This window comes from Temnothorax longispinosus, chromosome 1, assembly GCF_030848805.1.
Source record: "Temnothorax longispinosus isolate EJ_2023e chromosome 1, Tlon_JGU_v1, whole genome shotgun sequence".
Classification (NCBI taxonomy): Eukaryota; Metazoa; Arthropoda; class Insecta; order Hymenoptera; family Formicidae; genus Temnothorax; species Temnothorax longispinosus.
In genome coordinates this window covers 1,227,918-1,250,760 of record NC_092358.1, presented here as the reverse complement: position 1 = coordinate 1,250,760, position 22,843 = coordinate 1,227,918, and the positions used below count along the sequence as shown (strand labels likewise).

Here is a 22,843-nt window from a genome sequence, read left to right as displayed (position 1 = left end):
AAAACAACGTGTCTACTTTCGAATCGCTCACTCGAGACGTCGAGGCGGAGATATGTATGAACGACTTGCTTTGCAGTTTCGCGGATATTCGCGAGTGATAGTCGCTCCTCCCGCTATATCTGGATTCGCGAAGTGCGTGGCATTTATTTACCTCGTGTCGTGCTTTGAACGCTGACGTGCCGGACGTGTCGTGTGATTTAGCTCCGATTCTCTCCGTAGGGAAAAAGGGCTGAGTGATATTGATCGTGTCAAGTGATTCCGGTGATTCGATCGGTGATAACGGAACGCCGCGATACATCGCCCGTTCGTGAATGCTTCATAATCTCTGATTCTCGTATATCTCGCGTCGCGTAAGTTAGCGGCCGGCAGTCACGATTCTTCGTCGTGCATATAATAACGCAGTTTTACTTTCGCGGGATTTACGAGTTTGGTAACGTACTGTGCGTGCGATATTTAATTTCAACAGCGTATCTCTGATTGACCAAGTGCGTGCCTTTGTTAACCGTCCGCTCGATTCGACTTGCGTAGTATCGCGCCAAGTTGCCGACACCTTGGAACATTTCGTCGGACGACGCGGAGCACGCGGCGTCGCGACTCCTTCAAATTTGCACGAAAAATTAATTGTTACCTAGCTGCTTTTGTATTACAGAGTAAAGATACTTCCTTCCCACGGGTACGACCTTGGCGAGGTGGGAAGGCCCAGTACCCAGTACGAGGATTTTACCCAAGCAAAACTCTTGTTCTGCTTGGATAAAAATCCAAAGACGGGGAAGCTAACGTACCCTCGCGTTCGCCGATTTAATTGAATAAACGAACCGCAGCCGGTTCGTCGCGTTTGCTTCGGGAGTGCCGTTCAAGTAATCGGACTAAAGGACTTTTTTAAACGGGAGTGCCGTACAGTATCGCGCGAGAAAGACTTTTACTTACTAATAATTAGTCCGCGCGCGATTATAGTTTCTTATCCGCGAGTGTTTCTCGCGAGTGTCCTGTGCGGTGAGAGGAGGAAGCCTGATGACGTTCTGAGAGGAGGAGGAGGTCTGAGAGAGACATCGGGCCCCGACGGAGCAACCTTGGGGTGAGTATCATTTCTCATCATTAATAATTATTTTCCATTTATTTAAATTGTTTTATCTCGATAATTTAAAAATAATTAGAAAAAGAGAAATTATCTAAAATTTTACTCTTGTAAAGATCTTTTTCGGTAAATAGATAATTGTATTGCTAAATATTTTTATTGAAAGACAAATTAGAGGCACGTAAGAATTATCTTTTGAAATATTGATCATTTTGAACGCTTCTTTAATTTGAGTTTTATGTTTGTATGTTACAGTATCGTAGCTACGTGAATAACTCCGCCTGTTGCGCATCGGGTTAATTGGTGAGTCAGAATTTTTTTTACTTAGGCAACGAATCTACGATTAATCAAAGACAGAGCAAATATATCTCGGTACATGTCGAATTATGACAATAGATTATAGTATAAATTTATTATATCTCGTAGATACGTTGCCTTAAAATGGATGGGCTAAAACTAATTATGGCAAATATTTAATCTTGGTCACTTACGTACGTTTATTTAATGATGTATTATGCGCGTGTGCTTGAGGAAATACTCGCACACTTCGCACGCATAGAGCTCGCACAGAGCTCATTATCGTTGAATTACGTTGATAAATCTTCGCGTTCTGTATAAATAATTTTTAAATAAAATTTTAAATCTTAAATAAAATATTATATCGAATCAGAATTTTATTTCGCGAATTTAAATTAGTAAATTACACAGTAAATTAAATTTTCAAAATTTTGTTACGTAGATCTCAATTCTACTTACAATTAGAGTAATAAATATTTTTGAGAAACACAAACAAATAAGAACTAAAGTAATACTATCACACAATTAAAGTAATGATTTTGAAAATATACAATTTTTATTTAGATCTTTTATAAAATTATTTTTGTATTATTTTTCTTGAACAAAAGAGAAAAGAGTAAGATATTGTGTTATAAATAAAACTGTCTGTAGATAGGGAAAAATTATTAATTAGTTAGAATTTATGTTATTTATACCCTTCTATTCCCATATACTTAGCCAAGATTAAATATTATAAAAATCGATGCAAGAAAGCAATATATAGATATATGTATAATAAAAAGAATAAAAAATATTTTGGTTTTATTATGCAATTTATTTTATAGAAAACGCGATATATATAATGGTTATTAATTACTAAAGTTTATTTTAACTGCTTTTACCCTAATTTTTTGCAGACTATCCATCTATTTTTGATTGAGAAATTAACTTTATATACCAGTCAAGTAATATATGACGTGAGATTGTAAATATTCTGTCGAGAAACGCTGAAACTTTTTAAATTATTTTAGAATTGATCGTATAATACAATTATATATTCAATTTTGCATGCAGTAATATATGTATGTGAATATGTTAACAATAATTTTGGTAGAAAATGAAAAATATAACGAGATATATTTATATCGATACAAAAGTTTATAAAGATTCGCATATATTATTTAATTATAACGACGCGATTATTCATTAATTATAATACCACGTGTGGGGGAAGTTCTTTTTCTTGGATCTCACGTCATTTATTCTGTATATCTTATTTGATATATTTTCAAGATGCGTATCGCCTGAAAAACGTGCATAATAACGCATCTTTATGTTTTCGCGGCCGGTTTTTTGAGAAATTTTTTATTCTTAATTTTTTAATTTCGTCTACATTATAAATTTTAATTTTTCGCGGGATATAATTGAGATATTTATGTATAACGCAATATTCATAGAACGCAAAGTAAAATTTTTTTCTGTATTTGATTACAATTCCAAATTAAACGAATAAATCACAAAGAAATGGACAATCAATATTTTTAAAAGTAAATACGGAATTAGTAATAGAAATATTTTTGATCAATCTTGTGCAGTCATTTTTTAAATTAATATTTTTTTGTAAATTAACTTCTCGTTATTTATTTTTTACAATCGATACTCGCGCGTAATTCGAATCGAACGTAATATATTATCTTTCGGCAATGATAATGATACGACAATGGAAGGAATTTTTTTTCCCTTTGATCTGGTCGAAATGCGATCAGATTGTATATGGCCAGGAGCGACAAACGTAAGTCCAATCTGGCCTGAAGAAAGAAGACTAGATACGATAAAGATAAGTGGTCAACATTGACCACTGAGATGAAATAAGGTATGAGATGAAACATATAAAACTGTTTTATATATTTATTTATTTGTCCCAAAGGGCTACTTTTTCTATATTTTTTTGCATACGTGCAAAATTGGAAAAATCGCTATTAAATCCGAATCGCGCGTGTCTTAGAATCCCTTTCACATTTCTTACATCTCAAGTGATCGGTTTCACTTTGAGGTATCCCGCTGAATCAACCAGCAAATCAGATTCCTTATAAATCGGGTCGCGGACTAAATTAAAGCTTTGTATTAGATATTAAAACATGTATAGGTAGGAAAATGAATAAATAGAACTATATAGATTGGAATACGGGTAGGTAAGGATACGGGTAGGTAGGTAGGGATTCGGGTAGGCAGGGACAAGGGGATATAACTCGATAGAAAAAATTGTATGATAGACAAAATAAAAGTAATATTCTTAATATAATAATAATAAATATAATTATTTATTATTATTATATTTTTAATATCTAATAACAACTTAAATGTATATTTAATTATACTAATTTTTATATAAAAACTTATTTAATACTAGGTCGCGTCGCGCGGTGCGTGTGTCTGCGGATCGACACCCACCCAACCCTGCGAGATTACGGGTGGATTATAGGGCGTAGAGTCGCGCGGTGCGTGTGTCTGCGGATCGACATCCACCACCCTGAGAGTGTTTAGGCGATTAGGTCGTCGCGTCGCGCGGGGTGAGTGTGTCTGCGGATCGACATCCACCACCCTGAGAGTGTTTAGGCGATTAGGTCGTCGCGTCGCGCGGGGTGAGTGTGTCTGCGGATCGACATCCACCACCCTGAGAGTGTTTAGGCGATTAGGTCGTCGCGCGGGGTGCGTGTGTCTGCGGATCGACATCCACCACCCTGAGAGTGTTTAGGCGATTAGGTCGTCGCGTCGCGCGGGGTGCGTGTGTCTGCGGATCGACATCCACCACCCTGAGAGTGTTTAGGCGATTAGGTCGTCGCGTCGCGCGGGGTGAGTGTGTCTGCGGATCGACATCCACCACCCTGAGAGTGTTTAGGCGATTAGGTCGTCGCGTCGCGCGGGGTGTGTGTGTCTGCGGATCGACATCCACCACCCTGAGAGTGTTTAGGCGATTAGGTCGTCGCGCGCGGGGTGCGTGTGTCTGCGGATCGACATCCACCACCCTGAGAGTGTTTAGGCGATTAGGTCGTCGCGTCGCGCGGGGTGAGTGTGTCTGCGGATCGACATCCACCACCCTGAGAGTGTTTAGGCGATTAGGTCGTCGCGTCGCGGGGGTGAGTGTGTCTGCGGATCGACATCCACCACCCTGAGAGTGTTTAGGCGATTAGGTCGTCGCGTCGCGCGGGGTGCGTGTGTCTGCGGATCGACATCCACCACCCTGAGAGTGTTTAGGCGATTAGGTCGTCGCGTCGCGCGGGGTGAGTGTGTCTGCGGATCGACATCCACCACCCTGAGAGTGTTTAGGCGATTAGGTCGTCGCGTCGCGCGGGGTGGTGTGTCTGCGGATCGACATCCACCACCCTGAGAGTGTTTAGGCGATTAGGTCGTCGCGTCGCGCGGGGTGCGTGTGTCTGCGGATCGACATCCACCACCCTGAGAGTGTTTAGGCGATTAGGTGTCGTCGCGTCGCGCGGGGTGAGTGGGTCTGCGGATCGACATCCACCACCCTGAGAGTGTTTAGGCGATTAGGTCGTCGCGTCGCGCGGGGTGCGTGTGTCTGCGGATCGACATCCACCACCCTGAGAGTGTTTAGGCGATTAGGTCGTCGCGTCGCGCGGGGTGAGTGTGTCTGCGGATCGACATCCACCACCCTGAGAGTGTTTAGGCGATTAGGTCGTCGCGCGGGGTGCGTGTGTCTGCGGATCGACATCCACCACCCTGAGAGTGTTTAGGCGATTAGGTCGTCGCGTCGCGCGGGGTGCGTGTGTCTGCGGATCGACATCCACCACCCTGAGAGTGTTTAGGCGATTAGGTCGTCGCGTCGCGCGGGGTGCGTGTGTCTGCGGATCGACATCCACCACCCTGAGAGTGTTTAGGCGATTAGGTCGTTGCGTCGCGCGGGGTGCGTGTGTCTGCGGATCGACATCCACCACCCTGAGAGTGTTTAGGCGATTAGGTCGTCGCGTCGCGCGGGGTGAGTGTGTCTGCGGATCGACATCCACCACCCTGAGAGTGTTTAGGCGATTAGGTCGTCGCGTCGCGCGGGGTGAGTGTGTCTGCGGATCGACATCCACCACCCTGAGAGTGTTTAGGCGATTAGGTCGTCGCGCGGGGTGCGTGTGTCTGCGGATCGACATCCACCACCCTGAGAGTGTTTAGGCGATTAGGTCGTCGCGTCGCGCGGGGTGCGTGTGTCTGCGGATCGACATCCACCACCCTGAGAGTGTTTAGGCGATTAGGTCGTCGCGTCGCGCGGGGTGCGTGTGTCTGCGGATCGACATCCACCACCCTGAGAGTGTTTAGGCGATTAGGTCGTCGCGTCGCGCGGGGTGAGTGTGTCTGCGGATCGACATCCACCACCCTGAGAGTGTTTAGGCGGTTAGGTCGTCGCGCGGGGGGTGTGTGTCTGCGGATCGACATCCACCACCCTGAGAGTGTTTAGGCGATTAGGTCGTCGCGCGCGGGGTGCGTGTGTCTGCGGATCGACATCCACCACCCTGAGAGTGTTTAGGCGATTAGGTCGTCGCGTCGCGCGGGGTGAGTGTGTCTGCGGATCGACATCCACCACCCTGAGAGTGTTTAGGCGATTAGGTCGTCGCGTCGCGCGGGGTGCGTGTGTCTGCGGATCGACATCCACCACCCTGAGAGTGTTTAGGCGATTAGGTCGTCGCGTCGCGCGGGGTGAGTGTGTCTGCGGATCGACATCCACCACCCTGAGAGTGTTTAGGCGATTAGGTCGTCGCGTCGCGCGGGGTGAGTGTGTCTGCGGATCGACATCCACCACCCTGAGAGTGTTTAGGCGATTAGGTCGTCGCGCGGGGGTGCGTGTGTCTGCGGATCGACATCCACCACCCTGAGAGTGTTTAGGCGATTAGGTCGTCGCGTCGCGCGGGGTGGTGTGTCTGCGGATCGACATCCACCACCCTGAGAGTGTTTAGGCGATTAGGTCGTCGCGTCGCGCGGGGTGGTGTGTCTGCGGATCGACATCCACCACCCTGAGAGTGTTTAGGCGATTAGGTCGTCGCGTCGCGCGGGGTGCGTGTGTCTGCGGATCGACATCCACCACCCTGAGAGTGTTTAGGCGATTAGGTCGTCGCGTCGCGCGGGGTGCGTGTGTCTGCGGATCGACATCCACCACCCTGAGAGTGTTTAGGCGATTAGGTCGTCGCGTCGCGCGGGGTGCGTGTGTCTGCGGATCGACATCCACCACCCTGAGAGTGTTTAGGCGATTAGGTCGTCGCGTCGCGCGGGGTGAGTGTGTCTGCGGATCGACATCCACCACCCTGAGAGTGTTTAGGCGATTAGGTCGTCGCGCGCGGGGTGCGTGTGTCTGCGGATCGACATCCACCACCCTGAGAGTGTTTAGGCGATTAGGTCGTCGCGTCGCGCGGGGTGCGTGTGTCTGCGGATCGACATCCACCACCCTGAGAGTGTTTAGGCGATTAGGTCGTCGCGTCGCGCGGGGGTGGTGTGTCTGCGGATCGACATCCACCACCCTGAGAGTGTTTAGGCGATTAGGTCGTCGCGTCGCGCGGGGTGCGTGTGTCTGCGGATCGACATCCACCACCCTGAGAGTGTTTAGGCGATTAGGTCGTCGCGTCGCGCGGGGGGTGTGTGTCTGCGGATCGACATCCACCACCCTGAGAGTGTTTAGGCGATTAGGTCGTCGCGCGGGGTGCGTGTGTCTGCGGATCGACATCCACCACCCTGAGAGTGTTTAGGCGATTAGGTCGTCGCGTCGCGCGGGGTGGTGTGTCTGCGGATCGACATCCACCACCCTGAGAGTGTTTAGGCGATTAGGTCGTCGCGCGCGGGGTGCGTGTGTCTGCGGATCGACATCCACCACCCTGAGAGTGTTTAGGCGATTAGGTCGTCGCGTCGCGCGGGGTGGGTGTGTCTGCGGATCGACATCCACCACCCTGAGAGTGTTTAGGCGATTAGGTCGTCGCGTCGCGCGGGGTGAGTGTGTCTGCGGATCGACATCCACCACCCTGAGAGTGTTTAGGCGATTAGGTCGTCGCGTCGCGCGGGGTGCGTGTGTCTGCGGATCGACATCCACCACCCTGAGAGTGTTTAGGCGATTAGGTCGTCGCGTCGCGCGGGGTGCGTGTGTCTGCGGATCGACATCCACCACCCTGAGAGTGTTTAGGCGATTAGGTCGTCGCGTCGCGCGGGGTGAGTGTGTCTGCGGATCGACATCCACCACCCTGAGAGTGTTTAGGCGATTAGGTCGTCGCGCGCGGGGGTGCGTGTGTCTGCGGATCGACATCCACCACCCTGAGAGTGTTTAGGCGATTAGGTCGTCGCGTCGCGCGGGGTGGTGTGTCTGCGGATCGACATCCACCACCCTGAGAGTGTTTAGGCGATTAGGTCGTCGCGTCGCGCGGGGTGAGTGTGTCTGCGGATCGACATCCACCACCCTGAGAGTGTTTAGGCGATTAGGTCGTCGCGCGGGGTGCGTGTGTCTGCGGATCGACATCCACCACCCTGAGAGTGTTTAGGCGATTAGGTCGTCGCGCGGGGTGCGTGTGTCTGCGGATCGACATCCACCACCCTGAGAGTGTTTAGGCGATTAGGTCGTCGCGTCGCGCGGGGTGCGTGTGTCTGCGGATCGACATCCACCACCCTGAGAGTGTTTAGGCGATTAGGTCGTCGCGTCGCGCGGGGTGAGTGTGTCTGCGGATCGACATCCACCACCCTGAGAGTGTTTAGGCGATTAGGTCGTCGCGCGCGCGCGGGGTGCGTGTGTCTGCGGATCGACATCCACCACCCTGAGAGTGTTTAGGCGATTAGGTCGTCGCGTCGCGCGGGGTGCGTGTGTCTGCGGATCGACATCCACCACCCTGAGAGTGTTTAGGCGATTAGGTCGTCGCGTCGCGCGGGGTGAGTGTGTCTGCGGATCGACATCCACCACCCTGAGAGTGTTTAGGCGATTAGGTCGTCGCGTCGCGCGGGGTGCGTGTGTCTGCGGATCGACATCCACCACCCTGAGAGTGTTTAGGCGATTAGGTCGTCGCGTCGCGCGGGGTGCGTGTGTCTGCGGATCGACATCCACCACCCTGAGAGTGTTTAGGCGATTAGGTCGTCGCGTCGCGCGGGGTGCGTGTGTCTGCGGATCGACATCCACCACCCTGAGAGTGTTTAGGCGATTAGGTCGTCGCGTCGCGCGGGGTGAGTGTGTCTGCGGATCGACATCCACCACCCTGAGAGTGTTTAGGCGATTAGGTCGTCGCGTCGCGCGGGGTGCGTGTGTCTGCGGATCGACATCCACCACCCTGAGAGTGTTTAGGCGATTAGGTCGTCGCGTCGCGCGGGGTGGTGTGTCTGCGGATCGACATCCACCACCCTGAGAGTGTTTAGGCGATTAGGTCGTCGCGTCGCGCGGGGTGAGTGTGTCTGCGGATCGACATCCACCACCCTGAGAGTGTTTAGGCGATTAGGTCGTCGCGTCGCGCGGGGTGCGTGTGTCTGCGGATCGACATCCACCACCCTGAGAGTGTTTAGGCGATTAGGTCGTCGCGTCGCGCGGGGTGAGTGTGTCTGCGGATCGACATCCACCACCCTGAGAGTGTTTAGGCGATTAGGTCGTCGCGTCGCGCGGGGTGCGTGTGTCTGCGGATCGACATCCACCACCCTGAGAGTGTTTAGGCGATTAGGTCGTCGCGTCGCGCGGGGTGAGTGTGTCTGCGGATCGACATCCACCACCCTGAGAGTGTTTAGGCGATTAGGTCGTCGCGTCGCGCGGGGTGCGTGTGTCTGCGGATCGACATCCACCACCCTGAGAGTGTTTAGGCGATTAGGTCGTCGCGTCGCGCGGGGTGAGTGTGTCTGCGGATCGACATCCACCACCCTGAGAGTGTTTAGGCGATTAGGTCGTCGCGTCGCGCGGGGTGCGTGTGTCTGCGGATCGACATCCACCACCCTGAGAGTGTTTAGGCGATTAGGTCGTCGCGTCGCGCGGGGTGCGTGTGTCTGCGGATCGACATCCACCACCCTGAGAGTGTTTAGGCGATTAGGTCGTCGCGTCGCGCGGGGTGAGTGTGTCTGCGGATCGACATCCACCACCCTGAGAGTGTTTAGGCGATTAGGTCGTCGCGTCGCGCGGGGTGCGTGTGTCTGCGGATCGACATCCACCACCCTGAGAGTGTTTAGGCGATTAGGTCGTCGCGTCGCGCGGGGTGAGTGTGTCTGCGGATCGACATCCACCACCCTGAGAGTGTTTAGGCGATTAGGTCGTCGCGTCGCGCGGGGTGGTGTGTCTGCGGATCGACATCCACCACCCTGAGAGTGTTTAGGCGATTAGGTCGTCGCGTCGCGCGGGGTGCGTGTGTCTGCGGATCGACATCCACCACCCTGAGAGTGTTTAGGCGATTAGGTCGTCGCGTCGCGCGGGGTGAGTGTGTCTGCGGATCGACATCCACCACCCTGAGAGTGTTTAGGCGATTAGGTCGTCGCGTCGCGCGGGGTGCGTGTGTCTGCGGATCGACATCCACCACCCTGAGAGTGTTTAGGCGATTAGGTCGTCGCGTCGCGCGGGGTGAGTGTGTCTGCGGATCGACATCCACCACCCTGAGAGTGTTTAGGCGATTAGGTCGTCGCGTCGCGGGGGGTGAGTGTGTCTGCGGATCGACATCCACCACCCTGAGAGTGTTTAGGCGATTAGGTCGTCGCGTCGCGCGGGGTGCGTGTGTCTGCGGATCGACATCCACCACCCTGAGAGTGTTTAGGCGATTAGGTCGTCGCGTCGCGCGGGGTGCGTGTGTCTGCGGATCGACATCCACCACCCTGAGAGTGTTTAGGCGATTAGGTCGTCGCGTCGCGCGGGTGCGTGTGTCTGCGGATCGACATCCACCACCCTGAGAGTGTTTAGGCGATTAGGTCGTCGCGTCGCGCGGGGTGCGTGTGTCTGCGGATCGACATCCACCACCCTGAGAGTGTTTAGGCGATTAGGTCGTCGGTCGCGCGCGCGGGGTGAGTGTGTCTGCGGATCGACATCCACCACCCTGAGAGTGTTTAGGCGGTTAGGTCGTCGCGCGGGGTGCGTGTGTCTGCGGATCGACATCCACCACCCTGAGAGTGTTTAGGCGATTAGGTCGTCGCGTCGCGCGGGGTGAGTGTGTCTGCGGATCGACATCCACCACCCTGAGAGTGTTTAGGCGATTAGGTCGTCGCGTCGCGCGGGGTGAGTGTGTCTGCGGATCGACATCCACCACCCTGAGAGTGTTTAGGCGATTAGGTCGTCGCGTCGCGCGGGGTGAGTGTGTCTGCGGATCGACATCCACCACCCTGAGAGTGTTTAGGCGATTAGGTCGTCGCGTCGCGCGGGGTGCGTGTGTCTGCGGATCGACATCCACCACCCTGAGAGTGTTTAGGCGATTAGGTCGTCGCGTCGCGCGGGGTGAGTGTGTCTGCGGATCGACATCCACCACCCTGAGAGTGTTTAGGCGATTAGGTCGTCGCGTCGCGCGGGGTGCGTGTGTCTGCGGATCGACATCCACCACCCTGAGAGTGTTTAGGCGATTAGGTCGTCGCGTCGCGCGGGGTGCGTGTGTCTGCGGATCGACATCCACCACCCTGAGAGTGTTTAGGCGATTAGGTCGTCGCGTCGCGCGGGGTGAGTGTGTCTGCGGATCGACATCCACCACCCTGAGAGTGTTTAGGCGATTAGGTCGTCGCGTCGCGCGGGGTGCGTGTGTCTGCGGATCGACATCCACCACCCTGAGAGTGTTTAGGCGATTAGGTCGTCGCGTCGCGCGGGGTGCGTGTGTCTGCGGATCGACATCCACCACCCTGAGAGTGTTTAGGCGATTAGGTCGTCGCGTCGCGCGGGGTGAGTGTGTCTGCGGATCGACATCCACCACCCTGAGAGTGTTTAGGCGATTAGGTCGTCGCGTCGCGCGGGGTGCGTGTGTCTGCGGATCGACATCCACCACCCTGAGAGTGTTTAGGCGATTAGGTCGTCGCGTCGCGCGGGGTGCGTGTGTCTGCGGATCGACATCCACCACCCTGAGAGTGTTTAGGCGATTAGGTCGTCGCGTCGCGCGGGGTGAGTGTGTCTGCGGATCGACATCCACCACCCTGAGAGTGTTTAGGCGATTAGGTCGTCGCGTCGCGCGGGGTGCGTGTGTCTGCGGATCGACATCCACCACCCTGAGAGTGTTTAGGCGATTAGGTCGTCGCGTCGCGCGGGGTGCGTGTGTCTGCGGATCGACATCCACCACCCTGAGAGTGTTTAGGCGATTAGGTCGTCGCGTCGCGCGGGGTGAGTGTGTCTGCGGATCGACATCCACCACCCTGAGAGTGTTTAGGCGATTAGGTCGTCGCGCGCGGGGTGCGTGTGTCTGCGGATCGACATCCACCACCCTGAGAGTGTTTAGGCGATTAGGTCGTCGCGTCGCGCGGGGTGAGTGTGTCTGCGGATCGACATCCACCACCCTGAGAGTGTTTAGGCGATTAGGTCGTCGCGCGCGGGGTGCGTGTGTCTGCGGATCGACATCCACCACCCTGAGAGTGTTTAGGCGATTAGGTCGTCGCGTCGCGCGGGGTGCGTGTGTCTGCGGATCGACATCCACCACCCTGAGAGTGTTTAGGCGATTAGGTCGTCGCGTCGCGCGGGGTGAGTGTGTCTGCGGATCGACATCCACCACCCTGAGAGTGTTTAGGCGATTAGGTCGTCGCGTCGCGCGGGGTGCGTGTGTCTGCGGATCGACATCCACCACCCTGAGAGTGTTTAGGCGATTAGGTCGTCGCGTCGCGCGGGGTGAGTGTGTCTGCGGATCGACATCCACCACCCTGAGAGTGTTTAGGCGATTAGGTCGTCGCGTCGCGCGGGGTGAGTGTGTCTGCGGATCGACATCCACCACCCTGAGAGTGTTTAGGCGATTAGGTCGTCGCGTCGGGGGGGGTGCGTGTGGCTGCGGAACGACATCCACCACCCTGAGAGTGTTTAGGCGATTAGGTCGTCGCGTCGCGCGGGGTGCGTGTGTCTGCGGATCGACATCCACCACCCTGAGAGTGTTTAGGCGATTAGGTCGTCGCGTCGCGCGGGGTGAGTGTGTCTGCGGATCGACATCCACCACCCTGAGAGTGTTTAGGCGATTAGGTCGTCGCGTCGCGCGGGGTGCGTGTGTCTGCGGATCGACATCCACCACCCTGAGAGTGTTTAGGCGATTAGGTCGTCGCGTCGCGCGGGGTGAGTGTGTCTGCGGATCGACATCCACCACCCTGAGAGTGTTTAGGCGATTAGGTCGTCGCGTCGCGCGGGGTGAGTGTGTCTGCGGATCGACATCCACCACCCTGAGAGTGTTTAGGCGATTAGGTCGTCGCGCGGGGTGCGTGTGTCTGCGGATCGACATCCACCACCCTGAGAGTGTTTAGGCGATTAGGTCGTCGCGTCGCGCGGGGTGCGTGTGTCTGCGGATCGACATCCACCACCCTGAGAGTGTTTAGGCGATTAGGTCGTCGCGTCGCGCGGGGTGAGTGTGTCTGCGGATCGACATCCACCACCCTGAGAGTGTTTAGGCGATTAGGTCGTCGCGTCGCGCGGGGTGCGTGTGTCTGCGGATCGACATCCACCACCCTGAGAGTGTTTAGGCGATTAGGTCGTCGCGTCGCGCGGGGTGAGTGTGTCTGCGGATCGACATCCACCACCCTGAGAGTGTTTAGGCGATTAGGTCGTCGCGTCGCGCGGGGTGCGTGTGTCTGCGGATCGACATCCACCACCCTGAGAGTGTTTAGGCGATTAGGTCGTCGCGCGGGGTGCGTGTGTCTGCGGATCGACATCCACCACCCTGAGAGTGTTTAGGCGATTAGGTCGTCGCGTCGCGCGGGGTGCGTGTGTCTGCGGATCGACATCCACCACCCTGAGAGTGTTTAGGCGATTAGGTCGTCGCGTCGCGCGGGGTGAGTGTGTCTGCGGATCGACATCCACCACCCTGAGAGTGTTTAGGCGATTAGGTCGTCGCGTCGCGCGGGGTGCGTGTGTCTGCGGATCGACATCCACCACCCTGAGAGTGTTTAGGCGATTAGGTCGTCGTGTCGCGCGGGGTGAGTGTGTCTGCGGATCGACATCCACCACCCTGAGAGTGTTTAGGCGATTAGGTCGTCGCGTCGCGCGGGGTGCGTGTGTCTGCGGATCGACACCCACCACCCTTAGAAAGTTAGGTCAGGGTTGCTCGTGGTGGTTTTAGTCGGTAGGCTATGGGCGCGCGATGCCACGCTGAGGGAGGCTCAGGGGATTTCGGTCCTCTGAAGCGCCCCTCGTAACGGTGGTACGCGTGCGCGTAGAATCCGACACTCCCCCTCCCTACCACAGGGCGAGGGTGTCTTTCGAAGATTTCCACCACGTTAAAAAAAAAAAAAAAAGTAGAGAACAATTTTTAATTCCTTTCAGCAATTACATTTCTATTAAGCGAGAAAGGTCAAGAAACATTTCGACTATATTGCAACAACGTCGTAAAATTAATGCAATATAGCCGAAATGGCTTCTTGATTTTTTTTGCTTAATGGATGAAGTCACACTGCATTGCCACGAGTCTCAATGTGGCTCGAGACTCCTATTTGACCCGAAGGTGGAGGTGGATTTTGCGGCCAGAGCAGCCTGAAAGAAAGTGGTGAGTGTAATTGATTTTTACGTACTATGTTACTTATTTATGTTACTATGTTACTTATGTCCAAAAATTTTCTATCTCTTCTGTCTTTACTTAATCGAATCGTTTATTTGAATATTTCAGAAAATAACGACGCTGAACGTGACATCGGAGCAGCGAGGGAATCCTGCGTAGCTGACATTCCGAGCAGCCTGAGAGGAGGAGGAGGCCTAGGATAGGCATCGGGCATCAACGTACCAACACTTCTGGTAAGTGTTACTTTTTATTTTTTCTAAAAATATTATAGAATTCCTTTTTTCGTTTATCCTTATTTAGTTGCTACATTATACCGTGTTTCGAAATATAAATTAGTGAAAAGAAATAATTTGAAAAATTTGATTCAAGTTGATTCTAACGTAGAGAACTTTTTTGGAGAAGTAATTTAAGAAAACATTAATCTGAATAATGAATAAGATGTTCGATGCGCGTGACAATTATTTAATCGATTCGATTATTTTTATGTTACAGAAAATATCCACGCTGGAAGGACCATCAGCTTCGCATCGAGGGAACACGATGGACATCTCGAGCAGCCTGAGAGGAGGTGGAGGCCTAGGAGAGGCATCGGGCATCGGCGTACTTAACACTTCTGGTAAGTGTTATTTTTTATTTTTTCTAAAGATATTATAGAATCTTTTTTTCGTTTGTTTTTATTTAGTTGTTACATTAAACCGTGTTTCGAAATATAAATTAGTAAAAAGAAATAAATTGAAAAATTTGATTCAAGTTGATTCTAACGTAGAGACTTTTTTCGAAGAAGTAATTTAGGGAAACATTAATCGGAATAACGAATAAGATGTTCGATGCGCGTGACACGTATTTAGTCGATTCGATTATTTTTATGTTACAGAAAATATCTACGCGGGAAGGAGTATCTTCGCATCGAGGAAACAGTAACTGACATCCCGAGCAGCCTGAGAGGAGGTGGAGGCTTAGGAGGAGGCATCAGGCGCCGGCGGAGCAACATGCGGTAAATATAATTTATTTATACATATACACATATTATATCTTATACTGATGGGTCATTTACTTTTTAACCGGATAGTTATTCAGAAAATAAAAGTTAAAGAAAAATAGTTTTATTTTAGAAATTCTATAGAAGCTTATGTTCAATGGATAGAGTATTCTTAAGAAATTACAAAATTATTTCATTAAATTTGCTTAATAAACAATTATATAAAATTTAGTGTTTATATAGTAATCATTTTTTGAAATATTGACTGTCTCTCTGTCTTGCACCCTGCTTTAATTCGGATTCTACATTTCTTTGTTACAGAATCATCGTAGCGACGTTGCAGAATAACTCCGCTGTTGTGCTGAATGCAACACAGCAACACACGAAAAAGGCCGGGATGGCCTCTCTCAGGTTTCTCTCTGGTATTACGTAGCCACGTTCATTTTCCGACACTGCCGATAAATCATTCTACATTTGCAAACTGGCACGGACGCGCACCAAAATGATGTTTTATCGGTAGTGTCGGAAAAAGAAAAAGTGAGAGAGGAAGAGGAGGGCTAATAATATAAATATATAAAATAAGTTAATATTTATCGATACATGTAAGATATAAATATTAAACTGATTCTCAACCAATTATCGGCCCCTCATCAATGATGTTCCAAAATTAAAGACAGAATCTATTATATAATTACAGGATAATAAATTATTAGACATAAAATACATTTGAAGTACGTCAGGGTTTTAAAGTTTTTATTATATATATTTAGAAGCTAAAAATATGTATATTGCTGTGTATTAGTTATAAACATATCCCTTTCTAGATTTGTACATATAATATATATATCACTGCGATTATTTCTGCATCTTGTAAAAAGATAAATATAATAACTACTAACTGCATTTACTTTCATAAAGCTTAGTTTTAAATATATAAAACAGATTTATAATAGAAAACCCTACATAATATATGTATATTGTATAGGTATATGAGGTAAGATAAATGTACCTAAATATATATCGAAGAGGGTCTTTTAAGTACACTCAATAGTTACTTGTTTTCTTATATAGAGAGATCCTTGTCTTAGTATTAATTACATAAAGAAAAGTTCGATATCTAAAAGATGTAATCAAACCATATATATAAAGTCATTATATTGAATGGATCATTTATGTGAAATTTTAATTAGAATCGCGTCTGCGTGTGAGATCTTCCGTATTTCTATTAACTCCGCCATACGTTTGCATTCTCATTTGCAGCGGGCTTGTTTCGTCCTGCAATTAATAAAAATAATTGGTCAGATCAGAATTGATAGAAAAAATTTTTTTTATATGAAACACATTAAATTATGAAAATAAAATTTTAAAAATTATACAGTAGTATCATAAAATGTGTGAGAAATGTATATATAGAATTAACGTATCGTATACATTTAATGATGAATTATTATTAGTGCAAAATATAATGCGTTTATACAGTAACAATTATAACGATTACTATACAATTTTTTTAAAAAATGTTATAAACTTATTATTTATATTTATTTGATTAAGAAATATATACGTGAAATATGAAATTAATAATTAAATGAGTAAAATGGGATAAAATGGGATTATATTTCTATTTTTTATGTGGAAAAATAAGTATATTATGTGAATAATATAAAAGCATGTATATGTATATAATGCGTCTTAAACAATAAGATTATTACCTGGAATAGCTCAACAAAATTATAATGCCGCGAAATAGAAATACAAAAGTAACTTATCGTAAGCAATCTGCGATAGCGGAATTTAAAATGCGTTTTACATAAACAACATTTTAATACAATACATATACGTCTATTGCAAAATACTACTGGTATTATCTATTATTGCCAAATTCGTATACTTACAGTTACTCCGTAGTCAGTTAAAATTAAAGTAACTTTGATTTATTGCATGCAAAAGTTGCCAAGATATCTCTCTTTCTCCCTCTGTTCTCTCTACCCCTATCTACCTATATTTTCAATATTTATTTTAATATATACATACCAAAATTTAAGTGTTACAAGAAAAAATGGAATATTTATAATTGTGATGCCTGCATCAATTAATTAGGTACAGGAACTTTCACAGCTGTTTGTTTGAACTTTATATTTCCAAGAGATTCCGTACATTCCATGCGTGTAGATAATAATAGCAGGCATGTTGACACATATATAAATATATATACGCGATATATAAGACGAACATTTGATGATCCATATCTATTTGATGCAACTCACATTCCTTTCTTTCCTCAAAAGTCTCAAAGCTGATTGTTTCTTAAATTTTTCCTATTTTACTTATAATTATTTAATGTTTAGCATTAAATATTAATTGCTGTGATAAAACCGTGAACTTTTCTGTTAAAAGAAAAAAAAACCGAAATAAAATTAACGAAATAAAGTACTTAATTTTCTTTTTATACTTTAATCGCTGAAATTTACTGCAAATGTGCAATTCTTCTTTTTACATATCTAATTTGTTATAATCTCTTAGTTTATAACATTTAACATTTTTATATCCAACAACTTTGAAGATAATCACTGTTTTTTGTTCAACTTATAGAAGTAATTTATTGTCAGAACAGCGCGATTGAAAGACTGGTCAATAAGTCTAGGACACTTTGTATAGCCATGCTGAAACTCACGTGTACAGAAACTCTACCACAGCGATGAATAGCTGTAGAGATTAAATCGACTAAATGACTCGCTTAAACATTAATCACGAGTAGCCGGCCGTGAAAGGTGCTCGCTTTCTGACTTGAAAGATGATGCGCGGCTTATCCCACGATCGCAGTCGCCGCGGCGGGAATGTCTTTTTCGGTGGTGTGAATGTAAATCAAGGACACAACATGATGCGTGATTCATAACTCAATAATTTATTTCTACTATACAGCATTTATCAGCGAAGCTGCCAAATGTGGCACTTTGCGTGATAAAAAAAAAAAAAAAAAAAAAACAATGACGGTGAGTTTTGTATAACATTTCTTACAGAAATCAATTCGTAATACAATTTCGACGTATGTTTGACGAATTTGTGTACATATATATGTATATTGTATAAGTGTAAATCGCTGAGAGTTGGATCGCAGATTAATTATTCAAAAACTTTATAAGTCTTGTAATATAGTATGATCCCGTTTCAGTTTTTCAGTTTTATTATGTGCTATTTCTTAATGCGATCAAACGTGTAATTTATCATGTGCATATCATCATCTAAATAAAGAGAAATAATTGATCGCGGCGATCAATCAAATCGACGCGTAATTCGTAATAATAGACGTTGATAACCTAACTTGTGCTAAACATAGATTTAATATTAAATAGAATATCAAACAAATCTTAACTTTAGTTTTTGCTCAATTCTTTGATAAATCTCGAATTAATTTGCTCTTTATATATTTATAGTAACTTTCTAATATTTTATTTTAAACATAGTAAAATAATTAAACTTGCAATTAATATTTTGAAACGAAAAACTTTACTTGTCCATTTTAAGTAAATAATAAATAACGTTTTTTCACAACTCGCGAATTATATTAAATGGTTCAGTATTTTAATTCGAGATTCCTGGTTGATCCAAGAATTGATTACTAAAAGTAAAATTAAGAATTCTGAGATATCGTGTATCACGCGCTTATTAACAACATTTGAATGCAATATATCATTCAAAAGATAAAAGAAATATCTTACATATAATACAAATATTATAGGAGCAACATATAGTTATAACAATCTTCGATTCAATTGAATAATTAAAATTTCGTTATCGAGATTTTTAAAGCTCTGCTCAAACCAAGATAACAACAATTAAAGTATCGGCACGTGTGTGTCCATATAGAAAATTTATATACATAATATGACGTGTAAATACAATTTTTCATAAAATAAATAAAATTTTATATATGCGGCTAGTCTTATCGTGTGATTTTCTATACCATTATTATTGAATAATGAATACTTTCAAACTATAATATATTGCCATTGTACACTTAATTAGAATTTTAAAGCATCATATACCATGTATATTTGACTACTTTAATTAAATACATTTCAAGATTAAGACTACGTATACATCTTCAATATTCGCGCATCGATTAATGCCGTAAAAAGTCATATAGAAAGTCGACCTATGGCAAGAATTCCTAAATATAAGAACCTACCTTCTATTAATCAATGTACCTATATATTTTGAAAAGTCTAGCAATAAATTGACCGAAATTGGAAGTAAATTAGTCTTCCTCGCAAAAATCAGATGGATTAAAAAAGATTAGTACAAATTTATTTCATAGATTGTGACAATTAGATTCCTAATTGTCGGAATTAGCGAATGGCTTCAATATTGAACTTCTTCATATCTTCATTTGTCCATTTCATAATTATCGCGCGAAAAACAATTAAATTCTAGAAAAAAATTAATTCCTTATTTACTTTCATCATCAAAGAAATATAACATTATAATATATTATAGTAATATTAATATAATTTTTATTTAATACAATTCATTGTATAATATAATATTGTTATTTAAAACAATAAATATCTATTTCATTTATTATTATAAATTAAATTTTATGTCAAACTTTTTAAACAAATAAAATAAAAATTAAAAAATTATTAAAAATCACACACACACAATACTCCTGATGCCGAAGTTTTAGTATTTATTGTCACATAAATAAAATTTATCTCATCTGGACTTTAGTTTATCTATTATTCGCAGTCTTAAGATACCTACATTGAATTATCTTGGGACATTACAAAGTAAAGTCATGAGGAAAGTCATGTGATACTTTGTGGTACTTTTACACTAGACAATGATTGGTGATAATTCACGTTAATTATCGTAGATAATCCGCGTTAAACCGTAACACGTTTATAGAGTGAGGTCGAGAACGATTTAAATCTTAAACATTATCGACATCTCTTTCCAAGTCTCTTTTACAATCCGAATGCACCGTCATGGCGATTCTACTACAATCTATCTACTTTGCAGATTAGGCCAATGTAAAACATAATGAGGAGATTTTTGCTGTTTGTAGAAAAACGGTCGTCTCCTCGATGTATATTCGAAATTTTTTTCAATATACCGATCACATTTTAATTATTGCACAAAATAGACGAGCTATTAGAGTAATAAAACGAAGAGAATAATATAAATTGTAAGAAAAATATACATATATATTAATATAATACAAAATTGTACTTCCGATCATCGAGTTTCCAGTACTCATAAATAAAGGAATACTCATACAGAGAATGATCGGTCTACATTACGCTAAACGTAAAAGGATCAAAAGCACCGATCTATCTATTAAAAATAAATATGTCGCAATAAAAGAAAATAAATACATCTTTATCGTTATATATCTAAAACTCCGTAAATATCGACTATAAAAATAAGAGACATTCCTCTTCACTTCCATTCAATGCAAACTGATTCTTCGTAAGATATTCTGATCTTTCGCTAACCAGTCGCGAAAAACGTTACACAAACATAGGCTTCTAGAAACATACATCTATCCTTCGAGCGCTACTAAAAGCTAAGAGATAAAGCATAATAAAGTAAAAGAAAAATTATCACTCCTCGTTGCAACAAAAGTCACTGCGTTCCATATCAGACACGTTTGCATAATAGACCACACAAAGCTCAACGAAAAACAAACAGTATTTAGCAAGTCGTATAGCTACATTGCACTCTAATTCTTTTTTCTTCTCTTTCTCATGATCCGTACAGCGATAACGAAACTCAAATAATTTGTATAACAATTAGAAAAAAATACGGCGAATATGCAATAGTTAGGAAACGAATTCCAAAATAGTAACATGATTTACTATTTTGGAATTAGAAAAGTATTTCCTGAAGGTCTTCTAAAGCTCTCTCTCTCGTCGAGCGCTAAAAACGTCTGAAGAAGAAACGCTGGAGAAGGCAAAAATGTCGAAACATTGCATTAAAATTGCATGTCCGTACGTATATATGTGTATGTGCAGATTTGATGTCTGTGTTTACTCTGACTCCCGCAAATTTGAAGATATCGATCTATTTCTAATTTTATTATATTTCTCAGTCTTTTCTACCCCTATTTCATATATAATTTTTTAAGATTTGGTTGATTAGACCCAGCTTTATACGCGATCAAAGATCCATAACTTTGATCGCATATAAAGCTAATTGAAAGTCTAATCAACCGAATTTAAAAGAATTATATATGAAATAGGGGTAGAAAAGACTGAAAAATATAATAAAATTAGAAATAGATAGATATCTCCAAATTTGCGGAAGTCAGAGTAAACACGGACATCAAATCTGCACATACACATATGTACGTACGGACATGCGATTTTAATGCAATATTTCGACATTTTAGAATACTCTGAACATATTAACTTCCGCAAATTTGGAGATATCTATCTATTTCTAATTTTATTATATTTTTCAGTCTTTTCTACCCTATTTCATATATAATTCTTATAAATTCGGTTAATTAGACTTAGCTTTATATGCGATCAAAGTTATGGATCTTTATATGCGATCAAAGTTATGGATCCGACTTTGTCGTCCAACGCCGCCCGTCGGCATTCGCAGCTATACCTTTTTCTCGTTGGCTAGCATTATGAAACAGCATTTTACAATTATTTGTCGTCTAATCACATTCGAGAGAGCATGCCTCGCATTAAAGAATACATAATAATATTAAAATAAACGTATTTCTCAAGATTTATTTGGTGTCGCGTGTGATATTTCGGAGCTCCGACTTTGTCGACCAATGCCGCCCGTCGGCATTCGCAGCTACCTCTCGTTCTCGTTGGCTAGCATTATGAAACAGCATTTTACAATTGTTTGTCGTCTAATCACATTCGAGAGAGCATGCCTCGCATTAAAGAATACATAACAATATTAAAATAAACATATTTCTCGAGATTTATTTGCAGCCAACGCCGCCTGTCGACATTTGCAGCTATAACCTTTTTCTTGTTATCTAGCATTATGCAGCAACATTTTAAAACTCTTTAGCGCCTAATTACATCTGGGAGAGCAAGTCTGGCATTAAAGCATACATAACAATGTTAAAATGAATATATTTCTCGAGATATGTCCCAGTGTCGTTCGTAGCATTTCGGATCGTCTATATACCTTCTCGCCGAGCGCGCAAGCGACGGCATTCGTAGTTTCCTTTTTTTCGTTGGCTAGCATTATGCAGAAGCATTTTATAACTCTTTATCGTTTATTCTTGTTCGAGAGAGCATGCCTCACGTTAAAGGACACATAACGATGATAAGATGAACATATTTCTTGAGATTATAGTCGTGTCGTTCGTCGCATTTCGGACCGTCTACCTCTACCTATAATATAAATTCCCGCCGAGCGCGAGCGACGGCATTCGTAGCTTCCTTTTTTTCGTTGGCTAGCATTATGCAGAGGCATTTTATAACTCTTTATCGTTTATTCTTGTTCGAGAGAGCATGCCTCACGTTAAAGGACACATAACGATGATAAGATGAACATATTTCTTGAGATTATAGTCGTGTCGTTCGTCGCATTTCGGACCGTCTACCTCTACCTATAATATAAATTCCCGCCGAGCGCGAGCGACGGCATTCGTAGCTTCCTTTTTTTCGTTGGCTAGCATTATGCAGAGGCATTTTATAACTCTTTATCGTTTATTCTTGTTCGAGAGAGCATGCCTCACGTTAAAGGACACATAACGATGATAAGATGAACATATTTCTTGAGATTAGTCGTGTCGTTCGTCGCATTTCGGACCGTCTACCTAATTCCCGCCGAGCGCGAGCGACGGCATTCGTAGTTTCCTTTTTTTCGTTGGCTAGCATTATGCAG

The 22,843-nt window shown here is 45.0% G+C and overlaps 1 long non-coding RNA gene across 2 annotated transcripts; it reads left to right on the top strand.

Moving 5' to 3' along the window:
- Nucleotides 1-970: 970 nt before the first annotated feature.
- Nucleotides 971-17,965, top strand: LOC139809578 (uncharacterized). 2 transcript variants are annotated; one of them, XR_011731140.1, is made up of 6 exons: nt 971-1,075; nt 1,331-1,378; nt 14,107-14,231; nt 14,491-14,614; nt 14,873-14,992; nt 15,299-17,965. It is a non-coding gene; the product is annotated as an uncharacterized lncRNA (long non-coding RNA). The 2 variants fall into 2 exon arrangements; XR_011731136.1 differs by lacking the exons at nt 971-1,075; nt 1,331-1,378 and adding an exon at nt 13,345-13,986.
- Nucleotides 17,966-22,843: the final 4,878 nt, after the last annotated feature.